Source organism: Emys orbicularis, chromosome 17 (assembly GCF_028017835.1).
Source record: "Emys orbicularis isolate rEmyOrb1 chromosome 17, rEmyOrb1.hap1, whole genome shotgun sequence".
Taxonomy (NCBI): domain Eukaryota; kingdom Metazoa; phylum Chordata; order Testudines; family Emydidae; genus Emys; species Emys orbicularis.
This window is the reverse complement of record NC_088699.1, coordinates 26,824,089-26,843,495: the sequence shown is the minus strand read 5'-3', so window position 1 is coordinate 26,843,495 and position 19,407 is coordinate 26,824,089.

Genomic DNA, 19,407 nt, shown 5'->3' with positions numbered 1-19,407 from the left:
TGGTTTTACCAACATTGTTTTGTTTAGATCAGCGGTTCTCAGCTGGGGGTCCGGGGCTGCGAGCCCTTTCAGCTGAAACCTGGTGCAGCAAGACCCAGCGCTGAAGCCAGGAGCGGCGCGGGACTCAAGCCAGCAAACCTCCCCTCCCCCCAAGCCAGGAGCAGCAGTGAGGCTGAAGCCAGGAGCCCCAAGGCCTCGCCCCCTGAAGCTGGGAGTTCCACCGGGAGCCCCCCTGCCACTACACAGCCCCTAGCTACCCTCTCCCTGCACCCTGAGCTACTCCACTGCCTGCACACAGCCCCTAGCTACCCCCTCCCTGCACCCTGAGCTACTCCCTGCCCATACACAGCCCCTAGCTAGCCCCTCCCTGCACCCTGAGCTACCCCCTACCCGTACACAGCCCCTAGCTACCCTCTCCCTGCACCCTGAGCTACCCCCTACCCGTACACAGCCCCTAGCTACCCCCTCCCTGCACCCTGAGCTACTCCCCTGCCTGCACACAGCCCCAAGCTACCCCCTCCCTGCACCCTGAGCTACCCCCTACCCGTACACAGCCCTTCGCTACCCCCTCCCCATATACACCTTAACTGATCACTCTCCTTATGTTGTGTATGGTAACACCCATTGTTTCATGTTCTCTGTGTGTATATATATATATCTCTTCCTACTGTATTTTCCACTACATGCATCCGATGAAGTGGGCTGTAGCCCACGAAAGCTTATGCTCAAATACATTTGTTAGTCTCTAAGGTTATATAGAAGAGAACCCAGTAGGATCATGTCTTTTTATTGTGTCCAGGGAGTGTGAGCTCACTTATTCACCCGGGATCATTGTTAGGTCAGCTTTTGATGTGAGCTGTAGTTCTCTGTCAGGGGACTGCAAACTGGTCTCCCACACGGCCTCCTGAGTGCAGCCCATGATTGACGCGTACAGACAGCTTGGAGTGAGCTAAAGCAGGGAAGAGCTGCGTGTGGCCATGTGTCTGTGGGTGTCCAGCCAGGCCAAGGGAGGGCTGTTAACTGGACGCTGTGCCCGGGAGTTGGGGTGAGTCCGGTTGAGGATCCTGAGCTGGGTCTGCTCCTGGCTATGTTGGGTTAGATAAAAGTCATGTTCTCTTCTTAAGTGTGTTGTTTATCCTTATTACCAACTCTTATCCCAATGACACACGTCCTGTAGGGACAATTGGTCTTTGTGCTGAGGTGTGTGGCTGGGATCCAGGACTTGGGACCCCTTCCCCAACTATAAGCGTTCCCCCATCTGATGCTCTCTTCCACTTCAGACCGCAGAGCCCTCACTTTGCCTGGTGGGTGCCTTACCCACAAGCCAGAGGTGGGGAATTAGCTCAAGCGGTAGAGCTTGTGCTTTGCATGCAAGCGGTAGCAGGATTGATGCCCACATTCTCCAACCACTCATCTGTTGTTTCTTCTCACTTCCTCCTGGCCACTGTGGTCAGCCTGCCTGCCTCTTCTTTCTCCTGTGTTAGCTCCCTGTCATTAGCAGTACGCAAAAGAGCAAAAGCCATCTCTCACTGTGCTTAAGGGTATGTCTACACTGCACGGTTGTCGACAAAACTTTTCTCTTTTGCGGGTACTTAAAAAAGGCCCCCCGTGAAAGACAAACATTTTGCCGACACAAGCGGCGGTGTGAACGCGGCTTTGTCGGCAGGAGCGCTCTCCTGCCAACAAAGCTTATGCCGCTCGCGGGGCTGGAGGTATTTTGTCGGCAAAAACGCCAACAAAATACCGCAAAGAGAGTTCACACACACTGACTTTTAGCGACAAGACAGTGTCGACCCAGCCTTGTCGCTAAGAGCTGCGTAGTGTAGAGAAGCCCTTAGTGGGTCACAACTGAGAATAGTAAATTCTGGACAAAGTGCTGAGAAATGGGGTAGGCACCCCCAAAAAGCAGTGGTCATTCTCTGATAAGAGATACCAAACCAGCAACCAAAGTAAACTTCTGTTTCACCCCACTGGCTAACAAGAAGTCAGAAAAGCAGTCTCCTTAGGCATTCCAGTCCTTTTATTGCCACCAAAAACACTGAATTTACTGCTGAGTGGTTATTTGAAGGCAATTTCATCAAACAAAAGAGTTCTTCAGATGCTAAAGGACCAGCCACATACCCAGGTCGATATACAACACAGATCTTACAAGAAGTAGAAGATTGGACAAATGACCAGGGAGGAGTATAAAAATATTGCTCAGGCATGCAGGAGTGAAATCAGGAAGGCCAAATCACTCTTGGAGTTGCAGCTAGCAAGAGATGTTAAGAGTAACAAGAATGGTTTCTTCAGGTATGAATCTATGAAGGAGGCACCAACCTGTCATGTGTGATCTAAGGAGCAGGAAAAGAATCTGGGAATTACCTTTTGTAAAATCTCATCTTCTTTCGAAAACCTGTGGAAATAGCTGATTCAAGAAGTTGTTGACAGATGGATAGTACCCGTCTATCAGCAGCTCCTTGGGTCACCAGCCGTTGTCAACCAAGCCAGTTGGGAGACTGAAGGCAGGGCAAGAATGCTGAAGCAGAACATTCTTTGCTGTTGGGATACGTGACATCACAATAAACTTATACAGAAACACACCTGGACACCCACCCAGAGAGACACACACCCACAGAAGCTAGTAACATTTACAACATTGAGAGATGCACCCAAGATCTCTAGGAATTTTGTTTTGGGGGAGGGGATCATAGGTGCTGACTGCATGGGTGCTCCAGGGTTGGAGGAAAAATTAGCGGGTGCTTAGCACCCACTGGCAGCCAAGCTCTACCCTCCCCCCAGCCCAACTCCCGCTAACCAACTCTGCCCCCTCCCTCCCAGGGCCTTCTGCCTGCCACAACAAACAGCTGTTTGGCTGCATTCAGGACGCTCCCAGTGGGTGGGGGAGGAGCAAAGCCATAACTCACCCAGAGACGTGATTTTATTAAAAGGTTCAGAGGCCCAGAAACACGTTGAAAATGTTCTAAGGCCCTGTGGGAAGGAGCAGAGCATTGGGCCTGTGGGATCGATACGATGACTCAGTGGAAGCTCTTTGGGGCAGGGAGAGCTTTGTGTGGCTGGGCAGTGCCTAACAGAATGGGGCCCCGGGCTCAGACTGACGGCTGTGCAGCCAGTGGCAGTACAAACAAATAACAATGGGGGGGGGGGAACAAAGCGACACATCTAATGGTTGGGATTTTACACAAAGACCTTTCAGAAGAGCCCTAGACAGTGTCTGAGCTGGCTCGGATGAGGCAGCAAGGGGCAACGCAGCCTGAGCCAGTGAAACTGCCAATCCCCCAGGGAGCAGTGGAAGCAGGTCCAAGCCGTAGCAAAGAGCGGTTCCTGCCGGGAGACGGGAAGCAGGCAGATTGCAGCTCTGTGGGACAGAGAGTGTCTGTTTGTTCTGTATGTGGACAGCACCTGGCACAATGGGGCTGGTCCCTGAGTGGGGCTTATACCCAATGCTAATAAAAGAAGGGGATTTGTTGGATTACTCTAAATCCCGAGTGTAAAGGTGGAGGTGACAGGGGCAAGCCCTGGACAGATGGGATCTGCCCAACCAGGGCAGCATGTGCAGGACGGGGAAGGGGAAAGGCCATTGGAAGTGTTTCCACAGAAGCAAAAAAATCCGGGAACCAGCCCAACCATGGTGGAGTGAGGCTGTTCCCTGGGCTAGATCTCCACAGACAGCAGTCATGGGCAGGCTGGGAGGGATGGCCTGGATTCACTTTGGATTGGCTCCAGTGTAAATGAGACGAGAATTGTCCCAGAAGGGCCCAGGTACAAGAGTGACAGACACTGTAGGTGGAGCCTGTGAATAAAAAAATTAGGTGCATTATAAAACAGTAGTAAAATAATCCCCCTGCTCCCCTTCTCCTGATGGGTGACCCCAAGTCTGACCTTGTACCTGTCCATGGGGCATCATCACTGAATGGGGGAGCTGTTAACGAGGCACCACAGGGATTGGCTGTAGCCCCCTCACTATTCAACTTTGTAATTAACCATCTGGAAGTAAATATAAAATCACTGCTGATAAAGTCTGTGGCTAACACAGGTTGGAGGAGTGGTAAATAATGCTAATGATGGGGCAGTTGTACAGAGCAGCCTGGATAGTTTGATAAAATGGGATTAGTAAAACAAATGCAGTTTAATACAGCCAAAAGCCAGGCCCTATAGCTGGGAACGGAGGCTGGTGGCCACACCTAGAGCCTAGGGAACCGTAGCCTGGAAAGCAGGGACTATGAAAAGGATTTAGGGTCACAGAGGACAAACAGCTGAACCTGAGCTTCTGTGAGCTGCTTTCAGGTTAAGCCTGCAGCTTTGGGCAAGTAATTCAGACCCTGGGTCTGTGTTGGAGCAGACGGGCGTGTCTGGCTCAACAAGACAGGGTTCTGGGGTCCTGAGCTGCCAGGGCAGGAAAGCAGGGGCAGAAGTAGTCTTGGCACATCGGTTGGCAGCTCCCAAGGGGCTTTCTGTGATCCAACCCGTCACAAGGGACAAAACACTCCAATCCCTCCTGGTGGGAGGAGCCAGGTTTGCTCTTCAAATTCTGTCCTTGGTAGATGTCCAGGTCTGGGAATGTCCCACAACAGCATTTCTAATGGGAAACTGGCTGCAGAACAATTAAACTGCTGAGAGCTCCTATGCAGGTGGGGTGGGAATTCAGCCTCTGTGTTCTGTCAGTGCAGCTAGAGCAATAGGAAAACCTCACCAGTCACTGTAGCAACTGTCTACTCCAGGCCTGCACAACTCATAAAGCGGCGAGGGCCATATTACTCCAAAGAAAATAGCCGAGTGCCAAAACCCCCCGGCCGTACTGAAACGCCCCCCCTCCAGCGCCACCCAGCCCCGCTGAACCCCATCTCCCCCCCCCAGCGCCGCCCAGCCCCCGTGTAAGCAAGCAGGACTCACCCCGGCGGCGCCTCCTGCTGGTCTTCTCGGGAATTAGCTCATCCAGCCGTTGGAGCGACCTCTGCAGGCCGGTGTCCCACTGCCGCTGGCTCTGTGTCCCTCCTGGACCCTGGTGCCCTTTGATCTGGGGTGCTGCCCCCTGGCAATACCCCCACACTCTGGCTCTTGGTCTCCTCTCGCTGGGGAATCCCCAATCCTCTAATCCCCACCTCACCTCAGTATAAGGCTACTGCCAGTCACTAACTAGCCCCCGCGCCCTGGGGTATATCAGCCACTCATCACAGGCAAGGTTGGGTTTGGACCTGCTGCCTCCCTCTATAGCTGGGCTGCCCCTCTGCAGCCCTGGTACTGGTCTTAGGCCCTTAGCTAGGTCCGCAGCTTGGGGGTTTTCCAGGCTGGAGTTCCCCAGCTCCTCTAGCCTTCCCCAGCCCTGCTCCACTCCCAGTACCCTGCTCAACTCCCTAGCAGCCAGACCCTTCTCTCTCTACAAGCAGAGAGAGACTTCCTCTGGGCCTCTGGCTCACAGCCTTTTTATACAGGCCAGCTGGGGCCTGATTGTGGCATGGCCCAGCTGAAGCGGCTTCCCCAATCAGCTCAGCTTTTCCCCTGCCACAGCCCTCCCCCAAGGCTGTTTTAAGCCCTTCAGGGCAGGAGCGGGGTAACCACCCTGCTACACCCCCCAAAACACATCCCCCACCCCAGCGCCGCCCTCACCGCGGAAACAAACCCTCCTTCCCCAGCGCCGCCCTGCCGAAACAGCTGTGGGCCGAAAAGGAAGGGTTTTTTTTTTTTGGGCGGGGGGGAGAGAGTGTGATACTTTATTAAGAATTTTTCAATTAAAGCAAACAATTTTTTAAATTATTTTAATGAATCATGGAAAAATGAAAAACACCTGTTCCGTTGAAAGAAAACATTTGTACTTTTCATAATTATCTTGCAAATTTAATGAGAGATATTACATCTCTTTTCGGCAACAAGCTTGTCATATTCAGGGGTCATATTTGAAGTGGATATTTTCATAATGTCTTCCAAATGGTCGTCAGTCAGAGAAGAACGTTGCTTGTTTTTATTCATGTTCATGATGGAAAATGTTTGTTCACATATGTAAGTGCTTCCAAAAATGCTGAACGTTTTCAGTGCAACTTCAATAAGATTCTTGTATTTTTCATCGTCCAGACTTTTGTAGAAGTCCCACAGGCTGCTTTCTCTGTGCTTATTTCGGTAAACTGCCGAACATTGAAGTTCAATAACCTCCAACTGCAAATCTTGTGTCACTTCCTCTGGATCCACAGAAAAGGGATCTTCAATCAGCTTCAACTGGATGTCATCATCTTTAGACAAAGTAAGTCTTCTGTCAAATTCTTCAATCAAAAGATTGATGTGCTTTGCGTATTTTTCTCCTAACTCGGCGTGTTTGTTCTGAGGGATACGCTGTGCACAAGTGGGAAAGTGACACATTTCACCTTTTGACAGCTGACTTCTGAAAAGTTTCAATTTCATTTTGAAAGCTTTCACTGCTGCACACATTTGAAATATAAGTTGATTTTTTCCCTGAAGTTGAATGTTGAGATCATTCAGGTGTGCTGTAATGTCACAAAAGAAAAAGAGATCTTGATTCCAGGACTCATTTTCAAGCTCCGGGAATTTTATTGGCCCATTTTCTAGGAATTTTGCTATCTCCTCTTTCAAAGCAACGAAACGCTGGAGCACTCTTCCTCGACTCAACCACCTCACTTCCGTATGGTAGATTAAGTCGCTGCACTCGGCGTCTTCCCCTTCAAGAAAGGCTCGAAATGTCCTATGTTTTAGTCCTCTAGAACGGATGAGGTTTACAATGGAAACTACCACTGACATTACATGCTCAAATTTTAAGACTTTGCTACACAAAACCTGCTGATGTATAATGCAGTGATGTTTGGTTATTTGTCTCCCGATAAATTCTTCAAGAAGAGTAACTGCTCCAACATTTTTTCCACACATAGCTGGAGCACCATGAGTACAAATGGCCACCAAGTTTGTGAAATCTACTCCCAATTTATCATTCATGCACTTTATCACTTCACTGGAGATATCTTTTCCAGTTGTGCGACCCATCATGGAGCACATGCCAACAAGTTCTTCAGTAATTTCAAAGTTTTTATCAATACCTCTAAAAAAATAAGAAGTTGGGCGGTGTCTTTTAAATCGGTGCTTTCATCCATAGCTAGGGAGTAAAAGCAGAATTCACTGACTCTCTGCTTTAACTGATCACTTAGATTAGTAGAAATGTCAGCTATTCTTCTCTGTACAGTCATGCGTGATAGACTGACATTCTCAAATATTCCCCTCTTTTCTGGACATAACTCAGATACAGCAATCAACATACACTTTTTTAAAAACTCGCCTTCTGTGAAGCATTTCCCAGCAGCAGCAATTTCCTTAGAAATTTGAAAGCTTACTTTAGTAACTGTATCATTCTCAGTGCTCACTTTCTTGAAAATTTGCTGTTCTCCACTAAGGTTTTTCACTAAACTGGCTGCTTTAATTATTTTTTCATTTGGGTTCAATTTGGCGAGATTGGGATGTTTAGTTTCAAAGTGCCGCCGAAGGTTGTATTCTTTCGGAACGGCTAACGTTTCGCGACACACAAGGCACAGTATTTTGTCTTTGGAAACAGTACATAAGTATTTATTTGTCCATTCAGTGTTGAAAACTCTGTGCTCTGATTCTATTTTTCTCTTTTTCTTTTCACTCATGGTAGCCATTATGAAGCTCAAGATTTTGTTGAATAAATTCACACACAAAGAAAACACTCAGTCACACACAAAGAGAAGAGATCTCTCACGGCGCGTGGCACACTAGCAAGGCACTGACAGTGTGTGGAAGCCTGTAGAGGGGGAAAGAAACGGTGCGCATAGGGTAACCAGATCACAGCAGTAGAATAGGACCCGCCCCCTCCCTGCTCAGCCCCACCATTACACCCCTCTTTAATCCCCAGGGGTCACTATATTACTGCACACAGCAGTACCAAAAATTAAAATACTGAAAATGGATGCCTCCTTCCAGCCACCGACTCGCCGCTCGCCTCCTCACCTCCCCCCAAGTATAAAGCCTTGCCGCCACTACCTGCCCACCCACCCTCTCAGTTCGTCATCCCCCCATGAAATAAGGGGAGGGGAAAATGGGCACAGTTTGAAGGGATTTTCTGGGGCTATGAACTAAGCCAGGGAGAGGAAAGGGGGGCAGTGTGAAGGGATTGGATGTGACTGTCCAACACACAAACACAGGGGCTGCAGGGAGCCTGGGGGGGTGGGGAGCAATGTGATAGGGTCCAGGGAGGGGTAAGGTCCCTGGACCAGGGAAGGGGGCAGCAGTCGGGGCAGGGCAGGTGCAATACACACACACACACACACAGGGCCGCCCGGAGGGGGGGGGGCAAGTGGGGCAATTTGATCCCCCATGAGAATGTTGGAGGCTCCACCCCGCCTCTGCCTTCGCCTTCCCCCATCCCCCGGTGCCTCAGTGCGCCGCGTAGGGTGACCAGATCACAGGGATGAAATATCGGGACACGCGGGGGGGGGGGGGGGCAAAAAAAAATGGAGGCGGAGGGGGAAAAAAAAAAAAGTTTCGCAGGGTCCGGGGGCATTAGCTGCCTTCCCCGCGGAGCCTCTGGCCCCCCGGCCCGCTGGAGCGCAGCCGAGCGGGAGAGGTGCGGGGCTCCCCAGCAGCGGCGGGGAAGTTTATCGGTTTGGGGGACCCTGACCGGCTCCTCGCCCCTGTACGCCGGCCGCCCCGCCTGGGACAAGTCTCGCCCCGGCAGCCCCTCTCCGCCGCGTGTCTCTGATGGGTGGCCCACACCCCGGGCCGCGCCGCCCACCCGGGCCCTGCCCGCTCCGCGCTGCCCCCGGACGCACCGTGCTGCCCCGTGGGCTGCAGGGCTGGAGCAGCCGCCGCGTTGCACTGCAGCGCTCCCGGCCCCGGCCGGCCATGGCCCGTTTGCCCAGGCTGCTGCACAGGGGCATCTCCTCCCCAGGCCCGGCTCGGGATCCAATGGGGCAGTGAGGGGGCGGGGCTGGGGGCAGGGATTTGGGGAGGGATCCAATGGGGGAAGGAGGAGGTGGAGTGGGGCGGAGGGGTGAGAGCCCCTCCGGGCTCCGCCTGTGCGCCGGAGCAGAGGGCAAAATTGTTTGTTTGTCCAGTGTCCCGACCGAACATCGTTCAGGACGCGGGACAAACAAGCAAATATCAGGACAGTCCTGATAAAATCGGGACGTCTGGTCATCCTAGCGCCGCGTCCAGGAGCAGCCCTGGACAGCGCTGCAGCGGCGCTGCTCCAGAGAGGCCTGAGCTCCTCCCGCTCAGAGCCGTGTGGTAAGAGGGCAGGGCTGCGAGCTGCTGCCGAGCAGCAGGAGCTCACGTCCCGCTGGAGCCAGGCCGCTGCAGCGCTGTCCAGGGCCGCTCCTGGACGCGGCGCGCTGAGGCTCTGGGAGACGGGGGAGGCGGGGGTTAGCAGCATGGTAAGGCTCTCTGAGCTGGGCATCCCCCCCAGCCCTGACCCCCAGCTCCGAGCACAGCCCCTGTGAGCTGAGCAGCCCCCGACTCCATCCCCCAGCAGCCCTGACCCCCAGCTCCGAGCACAGCCCCTCTGAGCCGGACACCCCCTGACCCCAGCCCCCCCCCCGGCCCTGACCCCTAGCTCTGAGCCCAGCCCCTCTGAGCTAAGCACCCCCCGACCCCATCCCCCAGCAGCCCTGACCCCCAGCTCCGAGCACAGCCCCTCTGAGCCAGACACCCCCCCGACCCCATCTCCCCACAGCCCTGACCCCTAGCTCCGAGCCCAGCCCCTCTGAGCTAAGCACCCCCCGACCCCATCCCCCAGCAGCCCTGACCCCCAGCTCCGAGCACAGCCCCTCTGAGCCAGACACCCCCCCGACCCCATCTCCCCACAGCCCTGACCCCTAGCTCCGAGCCCAGCCCCTCTGAGCTAAGCACCCCCCCGACCCCATCCCCCAGCAGCCCTGACCCCCAGCTCCGAGCACAGCCCCTCTGAGCCAGACACCCCCCCGACCCCATCTCCCCACAGCCCTGACCCCTAGCTCCGAGCCCAGCCCCTCTGAGCTAAGCACCCCCCGACCCCATCCCCCAGCAGCCCTGACCCCCAGCTCTGAGCACAGCCCCTCTGAGCCAGACACCCCCCCGACCCCATCTCCCCACAGCCCTGACCCCTAGCTCCGAGCCCAGCCCCTCTGAGCTAAGCACCCCCCCGACCCCATCTCCCCACAGCCCTGACCCCCAGCTCCGAGCACAGCCCCTCTGAGCCAGACACCCCCCCGACCCCATCCCCCCGCAGCCCTGACCCCTAGCTCTGAGCCCAGCCCCTCTGAGCTGGACATCCCCCTGACCCGGACATCCCCCTGACCCCAGCCCCCGTGAGCTGCGGCTAGAGCCCAGGCCGGATGCCTCCCCCCTCGCTCGGACTTACCAGGTCTGCCTCGTGCCCAGCCAGCGCTTCCCGCCTCAGCAGCCCCGGAAGTGACGCTGGACGCCAGGCAGGAGGCGCGGGAGATGGCGACGCGTGTGCGGGGGGGGGGGCGACCTCACAGCCCGCGGTGGGGGGCGGTTTCTGGGTTCACCCCCTGCCCGGGGGGCCCGACCTCACACCCCCACGCGCCGCGCTCTGACTGCCCTGACAGTCAGAAGCGCGGCTGCTGGGTTTGCCCCCTGCCCAGGCCCGGCAGGGGGCGAACCCGGCAGCCGCGCTTCTGACTGTCAGGGCAGTCAGAGCACGGCGCGCGGGGCTGAGGTCGCCCCCCCCCCCCCCCCCGCCGGCAGGGGGCGAACCCGGCAGCCGCGATTCTGACTGTCAGGGCAGTCAGAGCGCAGCGCGCGGGGCTGTGAGGTCGGGCCCCCCGGGCAGGGGGTGAACCCGGAAACCGCCCCCCACCGCTTGCCCGCGGGCCGCACAGTGGCCCGCGGGCCGCGTGTTGTGCAGGCCTGGTCTACTCCAAAGTACTACAGGAGCATTTTAAGTGTAGACAGCCTGAGAGTGAGACCGGATCTACCTCCAGTTGGCACTAGGGATGCGCCAGCACTGAGACTACAGCAATGACAACAGTTCAATGCTTCCGGAGTTGGCACGGAGATTCAAATCTACGTGGGAAGGCCCCAAGGGATTTCTAGTCCAGCACCTTAACCCCTCAACCACAGCTACCTGATGGCCACTGGCTTCCCTACACTATGATTCTCTTAGTGAATTATCACTTCACATTGTTTGCTCAGACCAGCCTCCCCGGCCCACTCACTGCTGTGCGGGGCTGTAAGTGTGTCCATTGCTGGACAGCAGGAATTCCTGCCCATTTCCCTTCTGGCTGGAGCAGGATTGGAGTGTGTTTGTGTTAATGACATTGCTGTAGATTGTTGTTCGTTCCCCATCTTGACAATTCAGACAGTCCCATTCCCATTCAGATCTCCAGCATTTCGTTCCAATAGCAGGGGTCCGGTTTTCTCTGGGGCACTGACATGTTTCAGGGGGTTGGTGAGTGAACTCAGCCTTGCATTCCATCCTTGATGGGGTGGGACAAGGGTGGTCAGTTTTGTTGGGCCAGCAAGTTGGCAACCCTAGATCCAGGGGAAACAAACACCCAACGAGGCCGGCCAGGGGCAGGACATCAGCTTGGAGGGGAGGGGTGGGGGTGGCAGTGACATCACAAAGGCCTGTTGCAGGAACTCGGCCTATTGGGCAAAGGTGGTGGGGAGGGGGTGACCTCACAGAGAGACCCTGACATCAGCCGGGCAGGGCCAGGCCAGTCTCTGAGACCCCCCCGGCTTTGCTGCCGCAAATCTCCTTCGCGAGGTCTCTCCTCGAGGACTGAGAGAGAATTAGGATTCACGGATGTGAGCATGGGGAGGAACCTCTGTGGAGTTTTCTCCTTTCCTACCACTGATTGTGCCGAAAACAAACTTCCCTTTTCCAAGGTAAGAGGCCCAGAGAGGTTTGGAACCTGTTCAGTCTGATCCCCCTGGTGCAGGCAGCATTCTAGGCCCAGAAAACACTGGCTTAAGGTGGCCGAATTTGATTTCCTGCCTAGGACTTTGACGCTTAGAATCCCTGGGGACATTGGGGTTTATCCTTTTTGGTTTCCCTTTTCCTCTTTCCTCCCTCCTTTCTCCTCTTCTCTTGCTTCTTTTTCCCCTTTCCCCGGCTTCCCTCCCTCTACCAAGAAGGGGTGTGTGTGGAGTGTGGATGGGGTGGGGGGTGCTCTCATTGCGGGAGGTCTTCACAAAGAGGTGAGGCTGGATCTGAGAGTGATCCCCTCTGATGTTGACCTGGGCCGTCCTTTGGGACATCTGGTGAGACCTCTGAGCCTCCCGCCCCTCAGAGTCTCAGTGCTGATTGGCCGAGCAGGGGGCTATCGCCAGCAAGGAGACTCAGGTCCTTTTGGCCTATTTTCAAATCAGGCAAATAAGTCACAACCAATCCAATGTATGGGATTAATCTTGCTGCTTCTCTCCATTAATTGTCTCTTAGCAGGTCATGATTTCCTCTAATGGTCTAGGTCTTCTAAAATACTTGCTGAATAATTACTATGAACCACTGTTGGTCTGTAGCTCACTTGAGAGCACTTTATTCTGATCAGTCACTGTATGAAATTCAAGATGTCTCAGATAGGTTGAAAGTCAGGAGCAGTGTTTCCTCACATTTTGTATGTCCGTGTGCGGAATGAATTTTGTGATGTGCACCAATATGTGCAATTTTGTTATGTGACACATCACCTGTATATTGCCGCACATCACAAAATTCATTCTGCACATGGACGGTGTGTGGCAGGGGTGAGGCTGAAGGGTTCAGAGTGTGGGAGGGGGCTGAAGTGGGGCAGAGGGTTGGGGTGTGGGCTCTGGGGTGGGGCTGGGAATGAGGGGCTCAGGGCTAGGGCAGAGGGTTGGGGTGCAGGGGGAGAGGGCTCCGGCTGGGGGTGTGGGCTCTGTGGTAGGGCTGGGAATGACGGGCTCAGGGCTGGAGCAGAGGGTTGGGGTGCAGGGGGGTGAGGGCTCCGGCTGGGAATGCAGGCTCTGGGCTGGGGCTTGGAATGAGGGGTTTGGGGAGCAGGTTGCCCGAGGGAGAGGACTCCCCCCAGCCCTCTCTCACCACAGAAGCTCAGGGCCAGGTGAGAGAGCACCTGTCTCCTGGCCGCAGCAGCTCTGGTGGGGCTGGGCTGGGGCTGGGGGAGGGTACAGGATTTGTATTTCCTAAGTCAAAACGGGGAAGGGAAGGAGTTATGCTTCAGTTTTTACCTTATAAACTTTGGTCCTGTCTAATATATAAGACACTATGGGAATTAGACACCATGTCATGTGGTGACATCACAAGAGCAGAGGGTGTGAGAACTGCAGCAACCGAGAAGGCAGGGGATTTAGAGTCAGATTGCTTCAAATGCTGCATTCGTCGGCTGACATTTAACAGCAATGCTTAGCTAACAGAATGGAGAAAGGAATTCTCTGCTAAAGATTCCACCTGCCCCTTTGTCCAACTCCACCCCTTCCCTGAACAGAGTGTGCTCAGAACAACACCCGCCCCCCCCACACACAAACACAAGCCCACAGCTGGGCACCCAGCACAAAGCAAGGGAGGGGGTGTTTGGTTTGTTTTATTTTTACTTTGCAAAAGGTTTTTTCAAAAGCATTTTCTGCCCCTCTTACCCATGGTAAGGAAGCAGATGGTTGGGGGGAAGGGAACCTGAGAGTGGTGGAGCCAGGGCAGTCGGGGGAAGTTGCCGGAGGCTGAAGAGGGCAACGGGGGGCTGAAGGTGACTAGGTACGGTGAGGGGAAGGGAACAGTTGGGGGAGGCTGAACGGGCCGATGGGGGACATTTGGTGGGAGGCTGAAGGGGGCAATGGGTTGAAGGAGGCTGGGGCAGAGTGGCAGTTGTGGGGGCTGCTCATCCCCATGGGAGGGGAGGAGGAAGAGGAGCTGCCCTTGTATCAGAAGCTGTTTCCTATTAGAACTTGCAACTTCACTGTTCCTGAGCAGGGTCCTGTGATCAAAGGGTAACTAGATGGGTTCATGGAGGACAGGTCCAGCAATTGCTGTTAGCCGGGATGGGCAGGGATGTGTCCCTAACCTCTGTCTGTCAGAAGCTGGGAATTGGGCAACAGGGGCTGGGTCACTGGAGGATTCCTGTCTGTTCATTCCCTCTGGGGCACCTGGCACTGGCCACTGTTGGCAGACAGGACACTGGACTAGATGGACCTTTGGTCTGACCCAGTCTGGCCGTCCTTATCTTCTAATGTTCTTCTCACATGCTCAGTAACATCTGCAAGTTGCTGCCCTCACGCGCCATCAGAATCTACTCCCTGCAATCAAAGGCAGGGAATATCCCCCTGAAGGGGAGAAATCGGAGGGGAGGGATGGGCAGAGGGACAAAACTGGGACAAGCTCAGGGGTTCAGACTGGGGTGGGGGGCGGCCTGCCCTGCCAGGTAGGTGCAGAAGGGAAAACCCCCAGATAGAGGGAGGCAGAGGGGATAAAAGTTACCACGGATGGGGGGAGCCGTCAGCAGCAGTTCCAAACTAGGGTGTGGTGGAGGGTAGAAGGACTTGTGTTCCTCACTGGAAGGTCCATCTCAGCACCCCCTCCCCAGGGCTGTGGTGTTAAAGGCCCCGGGTGGCCCAGTGCCCAGGTACCGCAGCTCTGCTCTAGCTGAAATGGTGACTGAGCTCCCGAAGGAGGCTTGATTCAGGGAAATAGTTTACACCCTCCCCCCACCCCCCTGGGCTCTGCTGGCATCAGCTCCTGAGCCAGAGACTGCAGGTGATACGAGAGATCTGGGGTAAGTGCTGGACCCAGGATGGAATGTGACTCTGCAGAAATGGCTCCTGCTCGCCCCATCCCTGCCCCAGAGTTTCTGCGCCGCTCAGAGCTGCTGCCCAACACACCCAGGCTTACCCCGTTAGCAGTGGCTGTAGCTATTGGCGAGGAAACGTCCACGGGAATGTAGGACAGTGACCGGCTCTTCGTGCAGGAGGGAGAGGGGAGAGATTGGGCGGGGCACCTGGAGCAATCAGTGGGGAGGGAGGTTCCGGACACCCAGCCTTGCCCAGCTCCATTCCCTGCAGCCCCCCGGGGCAGTGACTTTCCTGGGGGAGGGGAGGGGCAGAGAAAGGAAAAGCCAGTTCCTGCCTCTGCCTGGTCCCTGCGCTGCTGAGGGAATGGGCTATTCTGGGGACAGTGTCGGGGGATCCCCCAAAGGGGCTCCTTTGATTCTGCTCTTTTCTGGCATTTGGCTCAGAAACTCTGTTCCTGGGAGAGTGTAATAGCGTCTGGTGGGTTTAGTCCTGGGGGAGAGGTCGGGTCTGTGCTGTAATAGCGTCACTGAGGCGTCTCCCAGCATGGCAGAGTCTAGAGTGTCTGTCTGCAAGGACAGAGCCTGGGGGAATCGGGGTGTGAAATGGGCTAACACTAATTCAGAAACCTCCTGAATTTCCCTTCTCACCCTGACAGGCTGCAGAATAACGACCCCGTTTTGCTCCAGACCGTCCCATCTTCCTAGGGGCCGGGGAAGGGAAATGGCTGTGGTGGATTCAGCTCAGGTAGGGGATTTTGGGGGAGCTGCTGGGGAGGGTTGTTGTAGAGGGGGAGGGTCATGAAATCATAGAGTTCACAGTTCTAAGGAAGGGTAGAAGGGAGTACAGCAAAATAGAGACAATGGATTTCAGGAAGGCGGATTTTGGTAAGCTCAGAGAGCTGATAGGTAAGGTCCCAGGGGAATCAAAACTGAGGGGAAAAACAACTGAGGAGAGTTGGCAGTTTTTCAAAGGGACACTATTAAGGGCCTGAAAGGAAGCTATTCCGCTGAGTAGGAAAGATAGGAAATGTGGCAAAAGACCTCCTTGGCTTAACCACGAGATCTTCCATGATCTAAAAAATAAAAGGAATCATATAAAAAATGGAAACTAGGACAGATTACAAAGGATAAATTAGGCAAACAACACAGGAATGCAGGGGCAAGATTAGAAAGGCAAAGGCCCAAAATGAGCTCAAACTGGCTACGGGAATAAAGGGAAACAAGAAGCCTTTTTATCAATACTGTCGGAGAAAAACACAGTTCTCACTCTTTGGTTGGGTACAGCAAAATCAGATACTTTATTCTCTCTCTATCAATTGCATAGAGGGAGAGAGTGCACTAGGACACAGGGTCTCCCCCTCCTAGGCAGGTCTCTCCCAGGTAAACAATTACAGCAAGCATTTATACCTTTTGTTACAGACAATAATGAGCAACAGCTGCATTTTGTTTATACATAGGTCATCCTGATATCTTATTTTCCTCACTTGTTTAGACTCTAGTCTACATACAATATTATCTACACAAGGTCGCAACAACTTCTCACACAGTTCTTTCCCACTCGCCTCACACAATCCTCGCTTCTACAAATCTCGCGTTATTAGGGTTACAGTTAGCCTAACTCTTGCTAACAAACTGTCATGCATTGCAATCCCCTTCCTGTCCGTTCTTTCTCTGCTTCCACAATACATTAGAAGCAAGAGGAAGACCAAGGACAGGGTAGGCCCACTGCTCAGTGAGGAGGGAGAAACAGTAACAGGAAACTTGGAAATGGCAGAGATGCTTAATGACTTCTTTGTTTTGGTCTTCACCGAGAAGTCTGAAGGAATGACTAACACAGTGAATGCTAATGGGAAGGGGGTAGGTTTAGAAGATAAAATAAAAAAAGAACAAGTTAAAAATCACTTAGAAAAGTTAGATGCCTGCAAGTCACCAGGGCCTGATGAAATGCATCCTAGAATACTCAAGGAGCTAATAGAGGAGGTATCTGAGCCTCTAGCTATTATCTTTGGAAAATCATGGGAGACAGGAGAGATTCCAGAGGACCGGAAAAGGGCAAATATAGTGCCCATCTATAAAAAGGGAAATAAAAACAAGCCAGGAAACTATAGACCAGTTAGTTTAACTTCTGTGCCAGGGAAGATAATGGAGCAAGTAATCAAGGAAATCATCTGCAAACACTTGGAAGGTGGTAAGGTGATAGGGAATAGCCAGCATGGATTTGTAAAGAACAAATCATGTCAAACCAATCTGATAGCTTTCTTTGCTAGGATAACGAGTCTTGTGGATAAGGGAGAAGCGGTGGATGTGGTATACCTAGACTTCAGTAAGGCATTTGATAGGGTCTCGCATGATATTCTTATCGATAAACTAGGCAAATAGAACTTAGATGGGGCTACTATAAGGTGGGTGCATAACTGGCTGGATAACCGTACTCAGAGAGTAGTTATTAATGGTTCCCAATCCTGCTGGAAAGGTATACCAAGTGGGGTTCCGCAGGGGTCTGTTTTGGGACCGGCTCTGTTCAATATCTTCATCAACGACTTAGATATTGGCATAGAAAGGACGGTTATTAAATTTGCAGATGATACCAAACTGGGAGGGATTGCAACTGCTTTGGAGGATAGGGTCATAATTCAAAATGATCTGGACAAATTGGAGAAATGGTCTGAGGTAAACAGGATGAAGTTTAACAAAGACAAATGCAAAGTGCTCCACTTAGGAAGGAACAATCAGTTTCACACATACAGAATGGGAAGAGACTGTCTAGGAAGGAGTACGGCAGAAAGGGATCCAGGTGTTATAGTGGACCACAAGCTAAATATGAGTCAACAGTGTGATGCTGTTGCAAAAAAAGCAAACATGATTCTGGGATGCATTAACAGGTGTGTTGTGAGCAAGACATAAGAAGTCATTCTTGCGCTCTACTCTGCGCTGGTTAGGCCTCAACTGGAGTATTGTGTCCAGTTCTGGGCACCACATTTCAAGGAAGATGTGGAGAAATTGGAGAGGGTCCAGAGAAGAGCAACAAGAATGATTAAAGGTCTTGAGAACATGATCTATGAAGGAAGGCTGAAAGAATTGGGTTTGTTTAGTTTGGAAAAGAGAAGACTGAGAGGGGACATGATAGCAGTTTTCAGGTATCTAAAAGGGTGTCATAAGGAGGAGGGAGAAAACTTCTTCAGTAAACACTGGAATAAACTGCCTAGGGAGGTTGTGGAATCTCCATCTCTGGAGATATTTAAGAGTAGGCTAGATAAATATCTATCCGGGATGGTCTAGACAGTATTTGGTCCTGCCATGAGGGCAGGGGACTGGACTCAATGACCTCTCGATGTCCCTTCCAGTCCTAGAATCTATGAATCTATGAAGGAGGCAACAACCTGTCATGTGTGATCTAAGGAGCAGGAAAAGAATCTGGGAATTACCTTTTGTAAAATCTCATCTTCTTTCGAAAACCTGTGGAAATAGCTGATTCAAGAAGTTGTTGACAGATGGATAGTACACGTCTATAAGCTCCTGGGTTCACCAGCCATTGTCAACCAAGCAAGTTGGCAGACTGAAGGCAGGGCAAGAATGCTGAACCAGAACGGTCTTTGCTCTTGTCACACATGACATCACAATAAACTTATGCATACACACAGACACACACACACATAGACATTCAGACAGAGGCTGGTACCATTAGCAACACTGGGAGACTCGGCCAAAATCTCTAGGAATTTTGATTTCTGGGAGGGGCTGCACAAAGGACTGATACTTTGCATGTACAGAATATATCACATTGTATCTGGGGAGTCACAAAGTAGTTTACAAACTTGAATTCAAGGAGCCTGACAGCTGCCCTGAGCAGGACCAGGTGAAGGTGGGGCTGTACTGAGGGGTCTGCGAGCTGCAGCGGGACGTGCTGGACTGGGTTTCACTCTGGTGGAGCAGGTGAGAGGGTCTGGGGGCCAGTGCATTGGAGGAGGGGCTATCACCCCAGTGGCTGAAGCGCAGAGCACTGACCCCCTCACCCCTCTTGTGGCTGAAGTCCAGAGCCCCGACATCCCTCCCTGCCCTCCTGTGGATGAGTCGCAGAGCCCAGACCCCCCCACTCCCCTCCACCTCCCCAGCGGCTGAAGCTTGGAGCCCTGATCCCCCCCCATGGCAGCCGAAGACCAGGTCTCTTCCCTTCATCTCTCTTGGTGGCTTGAGCCTGGACACAAGCCAGGAGTCCTCCCTCCCCGCCTCCGCCCTGGGTGCTATAGCCCGGATCCGGGAGTCTCTACCCAGTTGTGGGAGACCAGAGCCCCAAACCCAGAGCTTCCCACTCCATCGATCAAGCCTGGAGCCCTGAGCCCATCCCCACCCCCGGGAGTTGTTTAGGAAGAAGCAACAGAGGGTCCTGTGGCACCTTTAAGACTAACAGAAGTATTGGGAGCATAAGCTTTCGTGGGTAAGAACCTCACTTCTTCAGATGCAAGTTTAGGAAGAAGGTACAGACCTATGTAGGGCCCTATGAAATCTCTTTTATTATTGGTGATTTTCCAATTTAGCATTTTCTGAGTTTTGTCCTTTCCATTTCTTAAAAAGTAATTCCGTCTTTATGGTTTTTGTGATAATCACAATTGTTTGATACACTGACCACAGTTAAGTAACTTTACTATAAATGCACACAAATGTTCAGAAATGGCTTGCAAGGGGAGAAACTGAT